Here is a 12628-nt window from a genome sequence, read left to right as displayed (position 1 = left end):
TTTCTTTTGACTCTTGATATTATAATTTTCAATTTTTTGGAGTTATTAATTACATGATTATAAGTATTTAAAGTCATTGATTTAACTCTTAATATGCAATTTATAGGTGACCTAACAATCTATATATACATATAATAGAAAGAGGAAAGAGGGTAGGTGAGGGTCCTCTCACCACATAGTTCACACATACTTACTCCTCTCCTTTCTCACACATTTGCATGTTTATATTTATTTTCGATCATTAAAAACCTCATGGGTCTTTATTGTCTCTCATAAAATCCATATTTACTTCTAATCTCTTTCTCTCTCTCTCTCTCTCACACACCCCCCCTTAATAGTCAATATTTTTAACATCTTCCCTCTCCATTAAATCATTATTTTTCTTTAAGATATCTCTTAACCCCTTTTGGTGCTCTCTCTGTCTCAGACACACCTCAATAGTCAATGTTTTTAACATCTCCCCTCCCTATTAAATCCTTATTTTCCTCTTAAATATCTCTTAATCCCTTCTCTCTCTCTCTCTCTCTCTCTCTCTAATAAAGTAGGGTGTAAATTAGATGGATTGGGTTAGGTTAAGGGTCAACCTAAATTAATGTCTAAAAATCTAGATTTGGTTGCCAGTACATGGGGCAAACCAATCTAAACAAAATCATTGACCATTTCCTTGGATTTTTAGGTTTTTTCACTCTATTTATAACAATTTATTTTAAAGTAGGTTTGTTTAATGGATTATTTTGGTTCAATAATAAGATGTAGTAAGAAAAAAGTTAATGTGAGTTTTTGGTTATTTTCATCAGCTCAATTTTGAAATTGTTTTTTTTTTTTACTTGGTTATTAATCTCATGCTAAGTACATTTTTTTTTTTTGCTTTATAGGAATACATAATGGGAGGTAACCCATTGCCCCAACCTAGGTCTCTATTACAATTAACTAGACAAGGTATCAACTAAGCCACCATCACTCAGTTTATGTGCTTCTCATAATATATAAGCTATATAAAAAGGGAAGTTTAAAGCTCAATAACTAAAAAAGGAAAAGAATTTTTTTCTATTATTCTATACATAAAAAAAAATAGAAATACGTATCATATAATTGTTGTTATATTTTGAACCTTGGTTCAACCCCAACTTAGCCTCTGTTGTTCACACGATGAAGTGAACAATGAAACCCACTTAAATAGAGTAAATTACCTTTTGGGGGTAATTTGGAAAATCTTCATCTCAATAAAGCTTTTTTATGGGTAAAAATGGGATTTTAAGAAAGCCAAAGCATTATGTCAGCGTTTTTTGTTAGGACAATTAGGTTGTGTTTGGTTTGAAAGAAAAAGGTAGGAAAAGGACCTTTCTAACACATCCTTTGTGGTTTACATTAGAAATTTGAAATATAAAGGGAGGTTTTTTCAAAAATCAAAGTGTAGGGAGTTTATGTAAACTTCCAAAGTAAATAAAGAACGTGAGAACACCATTTAAGTGTATGATAAGTGTCCCATCACTTGTCCATTCTCATATGTCATTATATAAAGCCATATAAATAATGTTGATTTTTTCTTGAGAATACTTGAGAAATTCTAGATACCTCTATCTCTCTCTGCATCACAACTAGGGGTTCAAATTCAGTTGATAAATTGAAAACCAAACCAAATCGAACCAAATAAGTTAATTTGGTTCGGTTAATTTGGGTATCAGTTGGCTTTTATTTAAAAAAAAAAAAATTGGTTTTTGATTTTGATTTGATTTGACTGAGATTTTCAGTAGAATAGAATCGAAAACCAAATTAATGGTTGTATTTAATTAAGTATATTAAATATATAATATTATATTCAATACTTTATACTCATTAATTAATAATTATTATCTTTTCTAATGAACAATAGTCAATTCACAATTCTTCATTGTGCTTTACCCTTTAATTAATAATAGTTAATTAAATAGCCTAAAGACTCTAAACAACTATAGTGTTAAAATCCAGACTAATGATTAATTATTTATTAATCATTTATAAAGAATAAGTGCAATTACTTTAATAATTAGTTATTCAACTATTCTTTAAATGACTGTATTGTATTAATTAAGAGCTAATTGTTCATTAATTATTAAACCAAATAAAACTGAATTCCATCAATTAATTAGGTCTTCGGACTAAAGAACCGAAATGACCGATTATACATCCCTAATCACAACATCACAACCCCAATTTTGTTTTATCATTCACTTTGCTGTGGAGCCGATATTTACAATCTCAATTGCTTAGATCTGGACGGCCAAAAAATGCCCATGAGATTTTAGACCAAACTCACTTGGACTGCCTCCTTCAAAAAAATTAAATTCCCGGCCCCATAGAGATGCCAAAGCTTTGTTTTAGACTCCCATTCATTCAATTAAAGAGATCACGAGCATTTAAATCAAGTACAGTCACATTCAACTAAAGAGATCACGAGCATTCAAATCAAGTACAGTCACATTTGCGGGTAAAGGGGTTTGGAATTGGAATGGCCCAACTGTTTCGTTGGGTGGAATAAGAATTTAATTCTCATTCCCGGTGAAAAAACATCCACCCCATTTTGACCTCACCTTGGGAATGGGGATTTCATTTTCTAGCAAGAAAGAAAAACAACTTAAAAACCCTTCAAATCCTATTTCCCTTTACTTGATGCCAACCCTTCTTGTGAGTCATGGATATTTTATTGAATCCGATTTTGATTGCCATCTAAACTAAACCAAACAGACAGCGAAATATGAGATTCCATTCCAATTCTATATACAAGCCAAGGAGACCCTTATATTTCTGTAATGTATTGTTGGGCCCTAAACTTGTCTCATGAAGCATATACCCAAGATCAACTTGGATCTATGCACAGTTAGACCTATTAATGGGTCAAGTTGGATTGGGTTCGGGCCCGACTTTGTATATGTATCAATAGAATACACTCAGGCCTAGCTCGGACTGACCATCGGGTCTAAGTTTTCAAGCCTGACTCTCATATAAAGCTCGAAGCCCGGGGTAAAATTTTTTTTTTTTTATTCAATAAAAAAATATTTTATTTACATTAAAACCTTCAAAATAATAAAAAATAATAAGCATCTCACTATTACTTGGAAAAAAAGAGAAGAATAAAGAAAAAATATTATATATATTATTAAATAATATATTTTTATTATTTAATATATAGTATCTCCAGTCTAAAAAAAATTGGGCCCGGTGCTTTAGGCCCAAGTCTGAACCCGCAAGCCTAAAATTATAACCAAACCTAACTTAATAATGGACCGGATTGGAACAACCCATTGAACTACCCGACGCATTAACAAGTCTATGCATAATTGGATTGGATGGTAGAATATAATTCTACGGTAACTCCACTATGTTCGGTTTAATAAAAAAATAAGAGAAATAGAAAGTTGAAGGAAAAGTTCTTCAAGAATTTCACAAAAATCATTGCAACTTTCCATCAAATTTCTATTTCTTTTTTATAGAAACACAACCGAAAAACTTGAAAGAAAAGGTGTAAAGGCCACTTGATACATTCTAAGCAAGCTTATAAAAGTTGCTTTTGACGACGTTATATTCGTGACGCTTAGGAAAAATGTCACTTGAAGTTATGTATTTGTGACGTTAATGTCATGAAACAATCGCCACCATGAGTGCTTTTAGTGACATTTATCTATAAACGTCATGAAAATGGAGCCTCCCGCCACCACTGGCCCTTGCCACTGAATCGCGCGAAGCGCTTTCAGATAAACGTCACTGATAAAGCTTTTTACCACATTTTGGCGTCGTTTGGAAACGTAACCAACAAGGCAACAAGTTTTTTTATTGTAATAAAATTAGGCTACGTTTGTTTGGGGTGAAATTACATTTTTATCGACGTATATTACATTTTAATTTTAATTTACATCGATAATCTCTCTCTCTTCTTCTTCCTCTTCTCTTTCCTCCTTTTCTCTCCTTGTTCTTCTTCCTCCCGATTTCACTCTCGTCTGTTCGTACCTACCATCGGTCTTCAACTTTCCCCTTCTCCGATCAGTCTTCAACCTGGGTGCTCTGCTCAGCCTTCATGCCGCAAGCTTCTTTACCGGCGTAAGAACCGGTGTTGCAGAGCACAGAGGAATCAACGACGGAGGACGAGATAATCACAGCCGTGACGAAGACGCCGATTATCAAAAGAAACCCATGAGAAATCACCATTATCGTCGTCATGAATCAGAGATCAAGTTCTTTTTCTTCCCTTCTTTCCTGTAACGCCTCCATTGATTCACGCACAGTTCACTGGACATAAATTGACATATTAGAAAGGATTATCCTAGTCTATAAATAGGTAGCTTTGTACATTTACTTTTACGGAGACGTGGGCATGAAAATTTCGAGCCCTGAGCCATTTGAGCGTGGTTTCCAGGAATGGCCGATGAAACCACGCTGTGTCATTTACAGAGAATCATTGATAGTTACATCTGAAGGACAAATAGCTAGCCTACCCTCGTCCCATTGCCTAATCTTCTCTCTCGAGCTGTGCCATTCTTTTCGTTCCTTGAGAGTTTCATGAGGTTGCCGCTTGGTGAATCTCTCTCCTCTTTCCGAAGGCCGGAGACAGAGTTATAAAGGTTGCCTGACCACAAAAATCTTCTTGCAGAATTCTATGGGTGGTAGCTGACGGGAGCTCACTGTAAAAGTAAATCCAATCTCTTGGTTGACTGCGGCCTAAGCTAGACTGCTGGCTAGATAGCCGTAGGCCATAGCCTGCCGCCCCGTTGCTTCCCCCAGTGCAAGTTTAACGGCTACGAGACATCCTGCAAATTAAATTGCAATGCTGCAGGGGTCTGAGACCCTGCTTCCAGGTTCCAATATAATCTTTAGCGACTCGCACAACTGATTGAAGCTTGTTCGGTCATCGGTGACGAAGAGGCTCAACCGGATGCAAGACTGGAAGTTGAGCCTGGTAAAGGGCGGAATCACCTTGAACTTGGAGGGGACCAATGCACCAGCTTCATTCATCTTGTGGTTGTCATGAGCCATCCGTTGAGTATCGATCTTAGCGAATTCATCTAAAGAGTCATACTACGAGGGTGTTCGCTCCAGTGGTTTTTTGTTTTTCCTTGCATTGGAGAGAGATGTTCGCTCCAGTGAACTGTGCATAAATCAATGGAGGAGTTACAGGAGAGATGCAGGGAGGCAGTGACAATATGCAGTGACAAGATGCAGGAGTAGGGGGTAAGCAGTGAAAGTGTAAAACGTTTAAATTACTTCCAAACATGACGACTGTAAATGGGGCCAACAACCGGTTCCCATTTTACACTCTCATCAAACCGGTTCTTGTTTTACATTCAGTGTAAATTTGTTTTTATACCTCAAACAAACACAGCCTCAGCAATTTATTATCGTGTCAATTGACTTTTTACATTCCTACAAATTAGTTTTAACATTGTTAAACTATGTTATATTTTATTCCTAATTATCAATTAATTAGGTAGGTAGGGATGCCACCAAAATTCTTTTTTTATTGTGAAAATTTTAGCAAATTCATTACTGTTGCTAATTAACTTTTACATTTCTTTATAATTTTATATTTTATTAATAATTATAAATTAACTTTTATATAAGTATATATATATAACATATATATGTTATTTATTTATTTATAAATGTATTATTTATATTGCATTTATGTAGATATTTTATATTATTTATTTTTTATAAAATACATGTATATATATGATCAAAATATTTGAATAGATACTTGTGTTTTTTTGTGTTTCTTTATTTAAATTGTTATATTCTATTTGACTTTTAATAATTTATTTATTTTTTTAAATCAGATCGGATTGGATCATTTTCAAATATTCAATGATCTCATCGGATTCAAATTCAAATCTATGTATATTTATCTTTTGGCCTACCTCATAAAAAAATTGCTGGCATACCCCGTTCTTCCTATGTAAAAGCATGAGTCTTACTAAAAAAAGTTATGTAAGCATGATAAATCATTAGGCTTATGTGTCATGCATCTAAAAGGTCTTTGTAGGCAAGCTTGTATTACTATTACTATTATTATTATTATTATTATTATTATTATTATTAAACTTTAAAACTTTTACCAATTTGCTATGAAATGGATTAGTTATAAATTTAATATATAGCTAATTTGAAAATAATTATATTTGAAAAAATATTTGAATTAATGAATATTTTAAATGATTAAATATTTATATTGGCTTGGAAAATTCCTTCAAGAACTTTCCCTGGACTTTCTATTTCTCCTTTTTACAACCAAACCAAACATAGTGTTAAATTAAAGAAGAGTCCTATATCAAGCCTTTCAAGGTGGTGCGTGACATTTAGGCTGTTTTTGGTTTGAAAGAAAAGGTAGGGAAAGGTAGGGAGACATGTCCCTTCCCTTCCCTACCTTTTCTTTCAAACCAAACACAGCATTAGGTTATTTATAAGTATTTTATTTCTTGGTCAAGAAAAAATATTTTCATATTAAGTTTAAAACTAATACATGAGAAGTGAGAGCCACAGAGATTATAAAATGTTTATCTTACCTTTTTCTAGAGCTGTCAATGGATCAGGTTTGGTTCAGGATATGGTGGATCCTGAATCTTTTATTAATCAGTTTTATGAAATAGACCCACAATTAAACCAATTATTAATCGAGATAATTGGTTCTGGCCCAAATAATATGCTTGACATTCATAACTATTTGGATAATAACAACTTGGAACTTGATATTTGATAATATGACCTTAAAAAATGATGGTAAATAGTATTATATGTTGTTATTTATTAAAGCAAGTTTTTAATCGAAATTATCTTCTATGAAATTGGTTGTTACTGGGTTGGGTCTTAATTGGTTCAGAGAGAAGTAAAACCAATCCCAAACCAATTATTAATCAGGACACAAACCACAAAACCAATTAATTGATGGACCTGACCTGTTGGCATCTCTACCTCTTTCAGGGTTTTGGCAATGAGTTTAAGTGTGAAAGAAGAAAAATGCAAATCTCAACCCAGATGAAGAAGAAGACAAAAATGTAATACAGATTTTACTTGAGAAAGAAAACAAGTGGCTGAAATAAAATAAATGATGAAAAGTAAGGATATATAATTGATATTGATGATGCCAAGAAGAAAGACATTCTTAATTTAGAATTGATCAATGATTCATGAATTTAGAGATTCCCCCCATCAAGCGGGTGCATATAATTGACCAGGTGATCATTCATTCTTGTAGTTCAAGTCAGTGGCTAGCTTAATTTAGAGAAGATTCCAGATTAATCCATTAGGCCATCTTTCTCTAATAGATATTAAGGATTGTTCTACTGCAGAATGCATTTTTTTTCTCTGCACATGCTATATTGAATGACCAGATAGATGGGATTTGATTTGTTTGTTGTGTAGATCATTTATTTCTTTCTTTATTTTTCGGGAGAAGCTTTTTTTATAACTCATTTTGATGTTAATTTAGGGTCCACTTGATAATGGTTCAAGTAAATGGCCTCTTTCTTTGTTTTAATGGATAAAATTATGAATAAAAACATATTAGAATATATTGTTATCAACCCAATTTCAGCTTCAGCCATAAAAAAACTTGGGCTACATTCCGCATTCCTTATTTTAAGGATTTATCTTCTTTTTGTAGTTAAAATGTTCCCATTAACAATGGTTTTTTAACAGCAAAAATGAGACAAATCCTTAAAATAAGGAATGCCAAATGCAGCCTTAACGTAGTTTCCTTGGCTCAGTTGGAAAAGAGTACAAATACAAATGTATAGAGTTCAAAACCTTATATATTATATTTATAAACTTGTATTTGTATTGTACTTATGAATTTATATTCTTCCATAACCTTGTATCTACACTGTATACTCTTTCCAAACTTAGCCGTATAGATTTTAAACACTAGGAAGTTATTCATAACCAAGGGGGTATATATTCGACAATACGACTGATTTATGTTTTTGAAAACAAAAATAATTGCCACATTAGCAAAAATGAAGGGGGTGTTTGTTTTTACTGATGTGCAGGTTTTTTTTTTTTTCAAAAATAAAACCAACCATGTTGTCGAGCACACCCTAAGGCTGTGTTTAGTTTGAAGGAAAAAGTAGGGAAAGGAAGGGAATGGTAGGAAAACCTTTACAAACCTTGTATAAATTTCCCTACCTTTTCCTTCAAACCAAACATAGCCTAAATGGTTGGACTTGGAATATGTGAAGCAGAGTTGTTAATGGGTTGGGTCTGGTTACAGATAGGGTGAACTAAATCAATTCTACAAATAGACCCAAAATTGAACCAATTAATCAGGATAATCAGGTTTGACCCAATTAGACCAAATTGTACTTAACACCTATCTATAATTACATATGAAAATATCAACTTTGAACTTCATTTTCTGATAACATGACAAAAGACCAAAAAAAAAAGTAAACTATTTATATGTTGATAAAACAAGTATTTTTTATGATGTTTTGTTCTTTTACTCATAAAATATAACAAAAAAAAAAAAAGGAAACCTTGTATATATATTATTACTTACATAATTGTTTTTTTATCAGTTCGGTTCATGTACACGATTCTCCTCTAAAACGAATCTATATGCATGGACAAAAAGGTAGGCATCAACAATAACAGCTATCATCAGTTCTGTCTCCATCCTAAGAAATCAAAATCAATATTCTTCTTTTGCACTCTCTTTATTGTTTGTCTGTTTTCTTAGAGGCTCGAATAAAGCATTATTCTGGAAATTTTAACTTTTTCCTTGTATATAGTCTTAATAAATAAAAAATTATTAAAGTAAAAAACAGAAATTACAAGAAAGATGACTAGTACTCACCCGAGAGAAGAGAGGTGACTGTGTGGATGATGACACTCGGGATCTGCTACTCATGAATTGTTCCCACATCCTTACCCACAAACCACCACCACCATGTATTGGGAATATCTCCATAATAATGGCAAGGGAAATATTCTCAATACGCAGCTGTAATGTCTCATGGGTAGAGATGTGGGAACAGCTTGTGGATAGCATATCCGAGCCTGGATGATGAGCCTGCCCTGGACTGATCTCTTAGTGATGCAGGATGAGCCTCAAACCATGGTCTTAGGAGGGATTTATTATGTTCAAACATAGAGGTGCCCCGTAAGTCTATGTAAACAACAATTTGGTGGATTCAAAATCGATACATATTGTATGATACACTTATATGTTACAAAATTTTGAACCTTGCTCAAGTCAAGTCGTTCAGCTAAAAGTAAAGTTGGTTATTTGGGAGAATACAATTTTAATGCAACCTTGGCCACTTTGGCTGGTTCAAGCTGTTTTGCTGGATGCATGAATCCCTCTAAAAAAATTTCTTATGCTAAGGGGTTGCTCCTATATATTCATTGAAAGAGCATTTCCTCCTTTATAAAGGGAGAGAAATACTCAAACTCCTTCATCTCAGCTTAGTTATCTTAAACTACACTCTGTAATATGGATGATGTGGCTTTGTTATTCACCATCAAAAGGAGCATTTTTCTTCTTCCCTTTTAAAAAGGAGAGAAAGTGAACTCACACCCCTTCGTCTAAAGGTGTAAAGTGGGTCGTGCCGCCCTCCCCAGTGAAAATTTTGGGGGTCGGCCCAGCACGGCCTAGGCCCGGGGCCATAGGGCAGGCCTTGGGCTTGGGTCGAATCTAGTTAGACTGATTTTTTTTGTTTTTTTGAAAATTTTGATTTCTTTTCTAAGTGTAAAACTAAAATATTTAACTTTCCTTTGAGCTTTGGCCTTTGAGAACTATTTGAAAAATTAAGAAATGAGAAATCTAACACATAAATGAAAAAAAAAAACTTAACCAAATAAGAATCAAGAATGATGGAATAAAAAATTGGAAGAAAAATAAGAATTTTATCTCATTTAAATTTGAATGATATAAATTACAAAGCATACAATGGTTAGATACTTCATACTTGGATGAATGAAATATGAAAATGGAATAACTTAATAAAATATAAAAATACAGTGTAGTTATAAATTAAAAATAGAAAATTACATTAATAGCAAATAAATGAAATAAAATTAAAACAAAATGTATAATAATTGAAAAAAATAAAAAAAAATCTATAAAACTAGTAAACTATTGTTCATGAATCATGACTTTCGTCATCTGCTTTAGGTGAAATATTCGATGTATATAGTAGTATCACGCCCTCGTTTTGTCTGGTAAAGTTGGAATCTATCTTCTGCATGACTACATCTAGCCAATCCTTAAAGCATATGCACATATCTATAGTTTCATCATTCATGCATCTTCTCTTGTCGTCTAACACCCTAGAACAGTGGTACCTATACTAAAACAAGACTCCCGTGGAACTGTAGACATTAGAGGGGATAGTAGATCATGTGCCATGTTAGTAAGAACTGGATAAATTTTTGAATGTTCACTCCACCAAGTTAAAATATCAAAATTATTTATTTCCTCACCTATACTAGAAAAATTTTCTTGTAAATAAATTGAGTTCAGTAAAAGAACTTATTGTAGAAGTAGCAGATTTCTTCCTTCTACTTACTAAATAAAAAAGTTTTTCTTTTTTACTTATTAAATAAAATTTGCTTGTAGAAGTAGAAGATCTGAAGATGTTGTACATTTCAAATAATAAATTATTAATTTATTCTTTTTTATTTCCAATTTCAATATTCACATTTTCACAATATCTTTCGAGTAAAATATCAAAACCATTTTTCCTAATCTTAGGATCTAAAATTGTAGCTAAGCAATAAAGGGAAGAAATGTTCTTCCAAAATTTTTAAAATTTATTTTCCACTATTTCAACAATTCATTTAAATTGTGGGTTATTTTTTCTTCCTTCTCGTGTGAGGAAGTGTCTGCTCAAATGGCCAGTACCACCCTTGCAACAATAGCTAAAGTCTTTTCTACATTTTTGGCAAACTTCTCTTTTCCCCTTCCCCTCAACATCCTCTATTTTAAATATTTTCTAAATTGGGCTACTAAACTTGGGGAATTGGTTTTGGGAAGAATCGGCCTTTTTTTTAGTTCTAAAAAATAAAATTAATTTAATTAGACTTACCCCGATTATTGATTCAAAATCCTAACTTAATTTCAACGGTTAAAGCCTTTTAATTAATGTCCAAGCCTCCCAAATTGCTAACTTGAGATGCTTGAGCTAGTTGAATAAGGCATCAAACCTTTTTTCTTGTTGAAACTTCAATAAAATTAAGACTTGAGAATTGTAGAATCAAACAATCAGCCAATCAAACTATCAGAGTTCACTCAGATTGCAAAGAATGTATAAGAGAGAAAGAGGTTAAGAGAATTGTTGAATGTTGAATTAGTGCGGTGAGAAGAACGGTGGAGGATAGAGCTATTTATAGGAATTGAAAATAATCCAATTGCCCAAAATACCCTAAAATTTAACTATTTTTTAGTTGTTGAGAGGGGTATTTTGGTCATTGTAAAGTTATTTATAACTTTACCCAAAAAGCCCCCAAACTAGTTGTTATATAGCTAATGGGAGGCATTTGTGTCATTTTTCTCCCCTCCATAAGCAAAATACATAAATACCCCTTATATAGCTGTTAGGGGAGTATTTATGTAAAAAAAAAGCTCCAAAAAACTGAAACTAGCCGTTGGGGGGAGGGGGCCACAGGCTAGATGGCTAGTTTTCGGATGGGCCGAGCACTGCCCGCTACGGACCTTGCAGGTCGTGTCATGTCGACTTTTGACGGATCGTGCCACGGGCGGTATGGCACACACAATCATGCCATGCCGTGCCAGTTTGTGGACTACAAACCCTTGACCCAGCACGCCACTAACTATCGTGTCAGGCCTGACATGACTCGTGGGCTATCATGCCATACTGAGTGGAGATGATCCAAATTTGTAACGGGCCACAGGCGACACAGCCCGATTTACACCTCTCAACCATATGGCGAAATGATGTAGATAATATATGCTTTCCATTAAATAAAGTATCTTGACCTCACATTTAATGCCCCTGATCTCTCTCCCTCTATTTCATTTTTGGATTGAATTTTATGCGGCGAATGCATATGTTTAGTATTTTTCAACCCCCCACCCACCACACCACACCCCCTCCAGCTTCAAATCAAGAATATATCCCATACGTATATGTTAAATTTATTTGGAGATGCTTAGCACGGAGAAGCCACAAAAAGAAGCTTTTGTAGAAAGCCATGTTTTTCTGTTTAAGGCTACATTTCAGAAATAAGTTCTTATTATAAATGCTTATCTAATAGTGCATATTAGTGTTTGGGAGGTGTATTTTCAAAATGTTTATTTTTAAAATAAGTAGTGTTTGGTTTGATGCTTATCCCATAAGTGTTTATTTAGCAAAAATGACAATTATATCCCTCACTTAACATAGCCATATATTAGAATTACGAACAATCACCCTGGTTGATCGTCGTTGTTGCAAGTGCACAGGTGAATGGGAAAGAAACTCGATGAAATGATAAGGTTTCTTTTGTTTTTGAAGATAAGGGCAATACTTGGAAATTTTTCAAAACATTGGGGGCAATTTTGTCCAACAAAATGAAATAAACAATTGAAAATAGCTTGATAATTCTAGTTTCATTTTAAGCACTTATTTCACATGTAAGTGTTTATTATGGGCTATTGAAG

This window comes from Nelumbo lutea, chromosome 7 (assembly GCF_056320005.1).
Source record: "Nelumbo lutea isolate HS-2025 chromosome 7, American lotus-T2T, whole genome shotgun sequence".
Classification (NCBI taxonomy): domain Eukaryota; kingdom Viridiplantae; phylum Streptophyta; class Magnoliopsida; order Proteales; family Nelumbonaceae; genus Nelumbo; species Nelumbo lutea.
Note: the sequence above shows the minus strand (reverse complement) of the source record.